The 10,668-nt window shown below is 44.9% G+C and overlaps 1 protein-coding gene across 1 annotated transcript in view; it reads right to left on the reverse strand.

Moving 5' to 3' along the window:
• KPNA1 (karyopherin subunit alpha 1) overlaps positions 1-9,246 on the reverse strand; it is a 50,811-nt gene extending 41,565 nt beyond the window's left edge. The window contains exon 1 of the mRNA XM_038130445.1: positions 9,118-9,246. The gene's annotated coding sequence lies outside the window, so the exon portion shown is untranslated. The remainder of the gene's footprint in view (positions 1-9,117) is intronic.
• Positions 9,247-10,668: the final 1,422 nt, after the last annotated feature.

Genomic DNA, 10,668 nt, shown 5'->3' on the forward strand with positions numbered 1-10,668 from the left:
AATAGCAAACCCTGGATCTTCTCTGCATTGTCAAAATTAACGCTACTTCTGGAGAAAATCTGTGGTGGTTGTCATGGAAATGTTCTACCCATCTTTTCTTTCCTAAAGATAGCACAGCATTGTCCATATTTTTGATACTCCTGGCTACAGATAAAAACCTCTGGAGACCTGGTAAGGAATTTTCATGGTGTATTTCTTGGGCTTTTGTGCAGCACCACACAAGTACCACCCATATAACACTTTCTCCTTCTCAGTTTGCCGGCATAAAAACAAATTTTAGCAAAATTAAACCCACTATTCCTGGATGTCTGCATTTCCACAGGGCAAACATGATCCCAAATTTTTTTGCTAACTAAGACAAGAACCATACTGAATGTGGATGTATTCTAAGCACACATTTTTAGGGGAAAAAAGAAATTCTGAATTTCTCCTTGCTCATCAAGTCAAAGAAACTCTGAAGCACTGGGAAATACAGAGTCACTCACTGCCATGACCTACCTTGTCCCAAGCAATCATCTAGATAGGAATAAAAATGAACTCCCTGCCTTCTTAAATCAGCTATCACTGTCACTAGACTTAAGGGCTTTGCCAGAAGGAATACCTTGTGACTAAGACTCTTGGATATTTCACACGTCAGAGGTACCAAGATGTAAAAATAAAGCCCTTACAAATCAAGAGCTGTATAATTATATATTATATACATAGAAAAATTCTATTTTTTTACACATGTAATAGCATACATGTACCATGTATACATAATGAAAATAAGATTACCAAATACACTCCCGATATTAAAGACTAATAGAGACAGACTTTCCTTTTTTGGAAATAGGGGCAAGAATACAAAAAAAAAAAAAAAAAAACCACAACAAAAAAAAAACAAACTTGTTTCAGAAGCATAGAGCTATACATGACACTACCTCACTATGAGAATAGGTCAGAAGGGGAAGACTTGAAAATTAAGGCAGAATAGGAGTTTGAAGAGAAAGAGTGTGATAAAAAATTATCAAAATACCCATGATTTGCCATATTATGAGAGTACATTTCCTAACTGAGGCGGCTGTCAGAAGAAAAGCAGTCACTGGAGGCAGACTTGGGAGCTCTGTTGTGCTGTCACACTGCTGCCTCTCCTTTAGATTGCTGCCAGAGAGACACAGACAAGATACAAGAGGCATGATCAGCCTTGAAAGGACAACTCGTATTAGAAACTGCACTGTCAAGCAGTGAGAGAAGCTGGAATTATTCAAGGGAAGAAATGCACAAAAGCTTTACTTACAAGGAGATTTCAGTTTGTTTACTGGCTCTGCCATGAGATTCTACATGTCCTAGAGAAGAAGTTTCCTCACAATCACACTTCTTGACATCAAGCCAAATACCTACAGCACAGCCTGGACAGATGTTTGAGCAATTCACTGAGCTCTGATTACAGGATACCTCACCTTCTAACACTCTTTCATGTGAGACTAGGAAACCTATCCAATTAAAAAAGCCAACCTGAAAGCAGCACTTGGTCATTCGTTGCCCTCATGAACACATTCTCAAAAAAAAAAAAAAAAAAAATCAGTATTTTGGCCACAAATGTGTCTAGGATTTTTTTCCTACTAAGTGTAGATTTTAGAAAGTCCTTCTGATTTGCTTTTTGGTAATTCACAGGCAACAAGTCAGGATGCTAAAAGAAGTCTTTAAATCTCAGGGAAGTAAATGGTCAGCTTTCTTGGAGAGGACAGACAACAAAAACCTTTCATAATAAAACCATGAATAATACAGGGCACAGAATGATAAAAGTATCACCTGGGATCAATGCTATTTCCCTGGAAAAACTTCTAGAGCAAATTCCTACATTTGGCATCATCTTACAGAGATGAAAACACATCCACCAAGTCTCTGTGCTGTTGACAGTGTTATCTGAGAGAAAAAGAAAAATAAAGAAAATCAACAGATTGACTTCTCTCTTCACTGCTGTCTCATGCTTTTCAAAAGCCAGCTCAGCCAGATAAACACTTTGATGAGGTTGCCCTGACTTCTAATGCAAAACTACTGGACAAACCATACTGGCTTACAGGGGTCTGTGGGAATGCCCATCAGTAGAAGCACCCATACCATCTGAGGGACAGGGGTTTTACTTTCTCTCTGTCCTCAGACTCTTGTAAAGCTCAGGACATCTACAGGAAAGGATATTTAATCATCTCAACTACAAAAAGCTATTGTTCAAGCAAAGCACAGCCAATTTCCAAGACTTCTGCTTACCTTTCTCTAGCTGTAAAAGAGGACTGGGAAACACATCTCACAGTCACTATAAAATCAGCAGTTACAGTATTTGTAAAGACCTGTAAAGTAAGTTTTGCTCCAGTCCTAACAAGGAAACAAAACGATCCTGTGAATTTCATTTTCTGTGGTTTATGAAAGCTGCAACAGCCCGACAGCAGGGATCCACAGTCCTAGGGCAACCAGCATACAAGAACAATGGAGAAGAAAAGCAATCACCACCCTCTGCTATCCAAAAGGCCAGAAGATTAAAGGAGCTTCAAATGCAACATAAGAATGGCAGCCAGACATGAGTAGAATGTACAGCCTTGAAACAGGGTTCAGACTTTAAGAGACCTTATGTTAAAAACTGGAATTAAGAAGTGGGTTTCTTCATGGAACTGCTGCCCATTTCCATATCTTTCAAATCTGCTTTATTTTGCAGGCTTCCTAGTCCTCTTAGGGTTTTTCCCTGCCCAGTGGTAAGCCTTAATTCACAATTGTTTCTGTTCTAACACTTTTATAACCCTGTGAAACAGCGAAACAAGAACTAACCCACCTAATCTATGGCTAAGTTGGCACGTTCTAGCACTAGACCACTTGGCAAGTTGGACTGGTTCTTGCTTAAAAATAAGAATAGCCTTAAAATAATTAATACAAGACCTAAAAGACAAGCAGCATTGCTCAACATGGAATGTGATATTACAGACAAATTACAAACTTTAATATTGCTCAAAGGCAAAAAAAAGGGGGGGGGAGAATACATTGTGTGCTATCTGAACAATGTTGAGACACCTCTGTCAAATCTGCAGGGATGTCACATTACAACACCTCATCCTGACTTTCTCATTCACAAACAGAAAAAAGGGCTGAAAAGTTGGCTAAAGTAAAGACAAACAGCTACCACATCAAAGGTACTTCTGCAAAATTACTGATCTTGAAGGGTACATTGATTATATCGCCACGTAGCATTCAGAAAGGTCTTCTGTCCTTAAAAAAAAAAAAGTATCTATTTTTTAAGAGATGTACTTAAAACCAGGCCAACAACAGTTTGCCAGGCTCCTGATCTTTACACTTAAAAAAATCCCATAGGGGAAAAAAAAAAAATCAAGGAAGTAAATTTCTGATTGCATAAAGAAACCAACCACTAAAAGAAACAGAATAATCTGACACTTGGTGCTACCTGAGAAACTGATCTGGCACATCAGCATGTATTACTAGTTAAGCCCAGTGACAGCCACAGAGCTGGACACTTAATTTTTAAAAGTTTGAGGATTGTATGCTCTTTTTTCTCTCTCTTTTTTGAAGAAACACTGCTGAACATATTAAGAAGTAATGCATTTACAAGGTTTACTGGAAAACAGTTTTAGAAGGCAACACGCACAATAAAAGATTATATACAGTGTATCTAGCACTTGACTATACATTTACTACCATGAAGATATTTACAAGATGTTTTGAGTTCCATTTTTAAAGGTCCATTTTGACTTAACAAGGCAATAGATGCAGTTTTCAAAGTTCCAGAAAGCTTTTAACTTGACTGAGAAGGCAAAAAAACTGACTGTCAAAGCCAGGTCAATTTAAAATGAAAACATCTTCAAATTTGTTAACTGAGACTTTCTGACTTGAGTTGAAAACACAAAATTCCTTTGCTGCATTCAAAGAGGCAGCAGTGCAATAAATCTGTTTAAATTAAAAAAAAACCTCACCTTCATTTCTATAACCCTACAGTCCACAATCCACCTGAAATCAAAAGGTCCCACAAGTCATAACACAAAGAAGCAAGTGATGGGGAATTAAACTATTCAGCCACAGAGGATTATACTGACATTAAAAAAAAATAACCTCATGTTAATGTGCCCATCCGTATGAAACGGTAGAAGTGATTATTCCTGAGTGCCAAATGAAAATGTAATCAGTTTTTCTTTTGAGGAGGAGATATATTTGTATTTTGATCAAGATTACAGCACATCCTCCCTGCACTCACAGAATGGGCTGGTCAACTATGTATTTTCTGTAAGGTCATATCTAGAAGAGGGACTGCTTGAAAAACCACATTTGACAGTCATCAGCCAGAAAAAAAGATCACCCTAACATTTCCAAAATCCTAACTTGCCTTAAACATTCTTTATAAGTGAACAAGAATGCACTTTTCGAAACTTCACCAACAAAAAGAAGTCTCTGACAGTTTAAAACAAATAAGGTTAAAAATAAACTAAATTAATAATTAAGCTGACTTTGTAGTTTCAAGCAGCTTTTGTCTAGGGTTGGAAATATCAGAAGGCACTGAAAGGAAAGCCATCTCATGCTTCCCATGATGACAAATCTGCCTGCCACAATTGTATCATTTGCTGTGACTCAGCACTATGGAAGAGAAGTGTGCAAACCAACAAAATAACAGTAAGTCAAAATTCCACTGATTTCCTCCTCCTAGCTTTGGACATCAGCAATGAAAGAGTCAGACGGCACTGAGGCATCAGCCACATCCAGCCAAAACCCACAGGCACTTCAAAGCTTAGTTACACTCATTCTGCCTCCCTCATCCCATTTACAACCAATACACCTGCCAAAAGCTCCTGAATCCAACTAACAGCACATTCACAGAGACACCTCTTGTCTTTTCTGATAAATTATCAATACCAAAAAAAAAGGGTAGAATAAGAACACATAGGCAGTTTGAGAAAAGCTCTACAAAGAATCCCTGTGTCTTTTAAGAGGCAATCTCACCCTACTTCAGACAAAACCGCATCAACCTAATGTTAATCGCAACATTATTATTGGACTTTACTTATAGATACTTACAGTTTGTGATCCACTAATAGGTGGCTTGTTTGCCAGTTTTCATAATTCAACAGGTGAATTTGCTTTCAAGTGTTACCTTAGCACTAAATTTGATAGGCTCGCAAAGCCTTGTTTTAAGATATGTTCAGGATGTTTAGCCACAGGGTATTTATTTTATGGTTTTAGAAGCAGCACATCACTCACATATAATCTCAACTTTATATAAAATAAAATAAAGATCTGTGCATGTCAAACCAGTTGGTATCTCACAGAACATATGAATCCTCCTGCTGAGCCTGACAAGCACTCTCAACTACCAACAAAAACAGAAAAAACAGAGAAAATAAATACTCTGGATCACAAAGAAGCTGTCAGCAGCAGGTGACTGGCTAAATCTTATGTCACACTCTGAAAGCTCAGAGTCCATAACTCTCCACACACATCCAGGAACGGTCGTATTTCTTTCAGTTCCAATGAGCTTTAGCGTCTGTCTCCTCCTGACACTAAGCAATAATTATGTTTCAAGAAAGTGTTCGCATTATTCCAAACCAAATTTCTTCTGTCACTGAACTCCATTTATTCCTGTCTAACATGAAGAGACCAGAAGTGACCCTGTGATGTGCAGTCTACCACAACTTTCTAACACTTTTCCATACCTTCCTGCTAATAACATCCTTTTTAACTCAATTCTGGTGAAAGGAAATTTACTGTCACCTGTCTTACACTACTTCTACTTTTCATCCTCAAAATTAATTACTAAGCCTGCACAATGTTTAATGCAATTCAAGACATTCAGAAAGTGGCATAACACAATTTCCTACAGTCCTACTGGTCTACAGATTTTATATTCAGTAGAGGTTTTGAGAGCGTTTAGCTTAAAATTACCTCTTCTGTTTTTCCAGAGTCCCTTTACATTGTCCACAATGATTTAAAAGTACTGATACTTCTACAGGCCTTGCATTCTACTGCTGGCATTTTGTATCTTGAAAACTCCACATTTATTCTTGGAAATAACATCAAGCAGTTAAATCCACTTACTCGCTTAACAGACTTTAAAAACTGTAATAGACGAGGGTTTTTTTTCTTCAGAGCAGAAAAAAAAAGCTGACTTGCTATCATAATGCTGCCTCTATTCTCAGTCATTTACATCAGCATTTCTTTATTAGTATTATTATATTATTTAAACAAGTACATCCATTATGCTTGTGCCCCTTAGTATGAAACTGAATAATTTTTCTATCAGTTCATCTTCTACTTGTTCTCTGAAAAAGAGGTGGTCTGGTCCTTCTAACTTGTTTGTCCATTACATCATTCCAGAACCTCCTGTGCAGATATTTCAGCCACTCAGAATATTTCATCAAGTGTGTAATTCCTTTAATGTCTTTTATTTTTCTTGACTTACTCACAGCCTACTAGGCTCGCTCACTATTCCCTTTGGCCTTCAAAGTATTTGCTGCTGCCCTTCTATTTCTCTTATGTTGCAAATTAACATTAAAACCCCTAGCCCTAAATCACATCACTGGGGCTTTTTTATGTGCTATATGCTATTTTGGAAAAACTTGATTGCAGTTTTTCAGGGAGGCACTGGTTTACATCCATCAACCTCTTGCCATAAAAGTTACATTTTGCAACTTAGGAACTTTTTTAGTTGCCTTTAAAGGTACACTTTTGTGTTCCTAAAGATAGAAATTAAGCCCCCTCAAGAACTTGTGAAACACTTCAGAAGAAAAAATTCACAACCCTATTGAGGGACAAACAGGAAGATTTTAAGGCAAGCCTGCAGAAACAGGACCATAAAAGAAAATGTACCACTCTATTAATGTTAGCTTATTCAACAGAAGGGGAGGAAATAAAAAAAAGAAAGTAAAGAGCACTGTACAGAAACACTGAAGCTGAAATAAGACTATCAAATAACCTGCTTAAATAAACATTTTCACTTAGAAGTTTCTATAAAGAACCTTTCAGAAACTGCTGCAACTGTAGGACTTTTTAGTTCTTGTGGTGACTTGGCCCAGTGCTGCCGCCATGGGCTGTTACTGCCTTTCCCTTTCCAAATGGACTAAACTGGGACTTCTCCAGGAGCCAGCACTCAGCTGAATATACAGGACCGCATGAGCATGCCAGCTCTGAAGTCATCAACACAGAGAACATAACATTGGAAAAAATCAGCACATGGCACACTGACAGCAAGAGGTGAACACCTTGGTACAGTGTCAGAGCGAGAGATGGGATGTAAGGAAGACTCTGCTTTGAAGTTGGGGGTCAGTGGGGGGATGCCAAGGCCCCAAAACAGTCACATCTCTCAGAAGTGAAGCATCACTGAATCTGTTTGAAAGACTGTGACAAGAAAACCCATGCTGAGAGAAATCTCTACCTCGTGTGTCATCTTAAGTTACAGTGCCTCAAGCTACGATTCATTTCCCCTGTGCCTGTGGGTATGTCTAAAGGGTAATTAAAAGGTGCAACCACAGTTCAAGTAGAAACTTCAAAACTTGTTTTGAATGAGTTAGTTCATATGTCAGTGCAGGTGGTAACACTGGAAGGAGAACACAACGAAGTTACGATAAAACCACGGCCAAGTACACAAAAGATCAGCTTGATATAACCTATTAATTAACACAGTGCTTCATTAACAGCTGGAGGGAATTCTACTCTAACTACTAACAACTGCCAGAGGTATATACAAAATAGCTTTAAAATAAAGAGCTTCTGAGGATAAAGTTGCAATCCCATTTCCTGAGAGCTCATTGACATATCCCAACTTTGTTAAGTCTTTCATTAACATCAAGCAGTCAGAGCAGAAAATACGCCAGCAAACAAAAAAAAATCCAGAGGAACAGCAGCTTGAATAAAGGATAAAGGGACCATTAAACACCACCATTCAGCACCATTTGGGAATTCTGCAGAAACAGCAGCCCGGTATTTTCACAGCTCATGACGTATCTTTTCAGCCCGGAGTTTCATTTTCACGAAACGCCCTCAAGAGGCAAAGCTTAAAATCATTGTTACAGGGACCGCGCTACGGGCAACACAGATTTAGACTATGAATGGGACAAGTTTCTGTTGCATATACAGCCTCTGGAACAGGACAACTGGAAACGGCCACCCAGCGCTAACCTTCCATCGTATACAGGCAGTCAAAGAAATAACATTTTAAGTGACATCATGCGAGGCTACGGGGTGATATTTGTAGGGAGATGGCAGAGCTTTTTTAAATCAACTAACACCACAAGGGGAAAAAAAAAAAAAAAAAAAAAAAAAGCTTGGAAGATCCAGGAGAAAGTTTACCTTCCCCTCCACGGAATCAATCAGGCTGGAAAGACCTTTCCGATCACCGAGTCCAACTGTGACCCAGCACCACCATGTCAAACAGACCACGGCACTGAGTGCCACGTCCAGTCTTTCCTCAAACACCTCCAGGGACGGTGACTCCACCATCTCCTTGGGCACCCCACTCCAATGCTTAACCACGCTTCTCGTGAAGAGATTCCTCCTGATGTCCAAGCTAAACCTCCCCTGGCTCAGCTTACGACGATGTCCCCTCGTCCAGCTGACGCCCTGCCTCTGCTCGCACCCCGTCCCGCCGCGGGAGCAGCAGCACCGGGCCATCCCGTCCCCACGGCACGGAGTTGTCCGACTCGGCGCAGCCAACCGCGGCCCCGCCACCGACACAAGCCAAGAGAGTCCCTCCAGCCATGAGGAGCCTCTCCCGAGCAGAGCAGGACCGGCCCGCCTCTCCCCAGTTCCCCCGCGAGGTGCGGGTCCCGGTCCCGATCCCGGCCCACGCGCGCGCCGCTCCCGCCGCGCTGGCCCCGGCCCCGCCCCGCGCGCGGCCCCCGCGCGCCTGTTGCGCGCGCACGGGCCGGGGGTTCGCGAGAGGGCTCCCGCCGCGCGCGGCACCCCCGGCCCGGGCCTCCCGTCCTCCCCCCCCCCCCACTCCTTCCCCCCCCCCCCCCCCCCAACCCGAGCCGCCGGCAGCCGATCCCCGCCCGGTCCCTCCTCCCGCGGGAACGCGGCCCCGCGCACCGCCCGGCTGCCGTCACGCTCGCTCCGCCTGAGCCGAGGTAACGGGGCTCCCCCCCGCCCCCGTACCTGCTGCCGGCCCGGCGCGGCACCGCGCTGTCTCCTCTCGGGCCCGAGGCGCGCGAGCGCCGCTCCCTCCCTGCCTCCCTCCTTCCCTCCCTGCCTGCCCGGCGCTGGCTGGCAGCGGCACTGCGCACGCGCGGGGCGCGCCGCGGCGCCCTCTGGGAGGAAGAGCCCTTCCGGCGAGACGGGCCGGCGGCGGCGGCGCCCTCCTCAGGACGGCGCGGCCCCGAAGGAAAGACTACGACTCCCGGCAAGCAGCGCGCGCTCCGCGCGGGCGCTCCTCCCCCGCCACGGGGCACGCCGGGAATCGTAGTGCGACGGGCGGTGGCGCCGCGCCCGGGCGGCTTTGGGGAGAGGGGAGGAGGTGCCGCGACTCTTCCCCGCCTGAGAGGCGGTGGCGGCAGGCCGGCCGGGGGGGATGGGTCGCGTGCCGGGACACGGAGGTGGCGGTGGCTATGGCGCAGCAGCCGCCAATGTCACGGCGGTGTTAGGCCCCAACGCGCCGCCCGCCAGCGCCGCCGCCAGGGAGCTCCGTGCCGGGAAGCGCTGAAAGGGGCAGGGATGTTCCCGGGGCTGTTACGGCCCAGGATAGCGCAGCGGGCTGATGTTTCCACTTTAATTAATGCAGGTCCCCTAGCGGTGGCCTCGGTGTCACCGCAGACCGCGTCACTGCGGGTGCGGCAAGCAGCGGAGCCATTTCGCTGTGCCACGGAAGATGCCGCGGCCGCCACGGACACAGCGGCGGCCGCGGGCCGGTGAGGCTGCTGGTCAGCCACGGTGGATGATGCGACAGACACGTACAGATTGTGTGACACGTACAGATTATGTAGCACAAGCGGGCCCGCACTCCCACAGAGGAGCACAGCGTGACGATGGCAGGAGGGGGAGCCCAAGCAGCACCCCCAGGCTGCTTCCAGGCCCGTCCCAGGAGCCATCAGCCCAATAAAGGCCCATTTCGAGGGGTACAGGAGCACAGTGGCAGCTGGGAACCCAAATTAAGGACTCAGAGAAAGGAACACCCTGCCCAGCCCCATCCCAGGAGCCTCAGCCCCAGAGCACCTTTAGGATTAGGGATGCAGCTGTCCTCAGGGGTGTGGGACACAGGACGGGATGCAGGGGAAGAGCACTTGGGGACTGCACAGGACGCATTAGGGCGTGATTAGGGCAGGGACCAGGGGTGATCTAGGTCACATAGAGAAACAAATATAGCATACAGGAATAAAAAGGGCCAGTCATGTGTCAATGGTTTGTGATGATTTGTCCATGTCCTGCACCTGATCAGTGCAGCCCGTCTGGTCTTCTCGTTAAACTCCTTTTGCATTTTGCCCTGCGCGAGGAACTCGTGGTCAGAGCACCACAGGGAGCTGGCTGCTGGGGGGCTGGAGAGGTTGGGATTGAGGGGCAGCCACTGGGCGCTGCCTGAGCCCAGCTGCTGGCAGGAGATGCACTGTGCACGTGTGTAAATGCTTCTGTAAATACAGAGACACAGACTCAGTAGTGCACCTCCATCCTGCTCAGCTGGAGCAGAGTGTGGGATGAGGCTGCCCGTGCTGTGTG

Source organism: Motacilla alba, chromosome 1 (genome assembly GCF_015832195.1).
Source record: "Motacilla alba alba isolate MOTALB_02 chromosome 1, Motacilla_alba_V1.0_pri, whole genome shotgun sequence".
NCBI classification, from domain to species: Eukaryota; Metazoa; Chordata; class Aves; order Passeriformes; family Motacillidae; genus Motacilla; species Motacilla alba.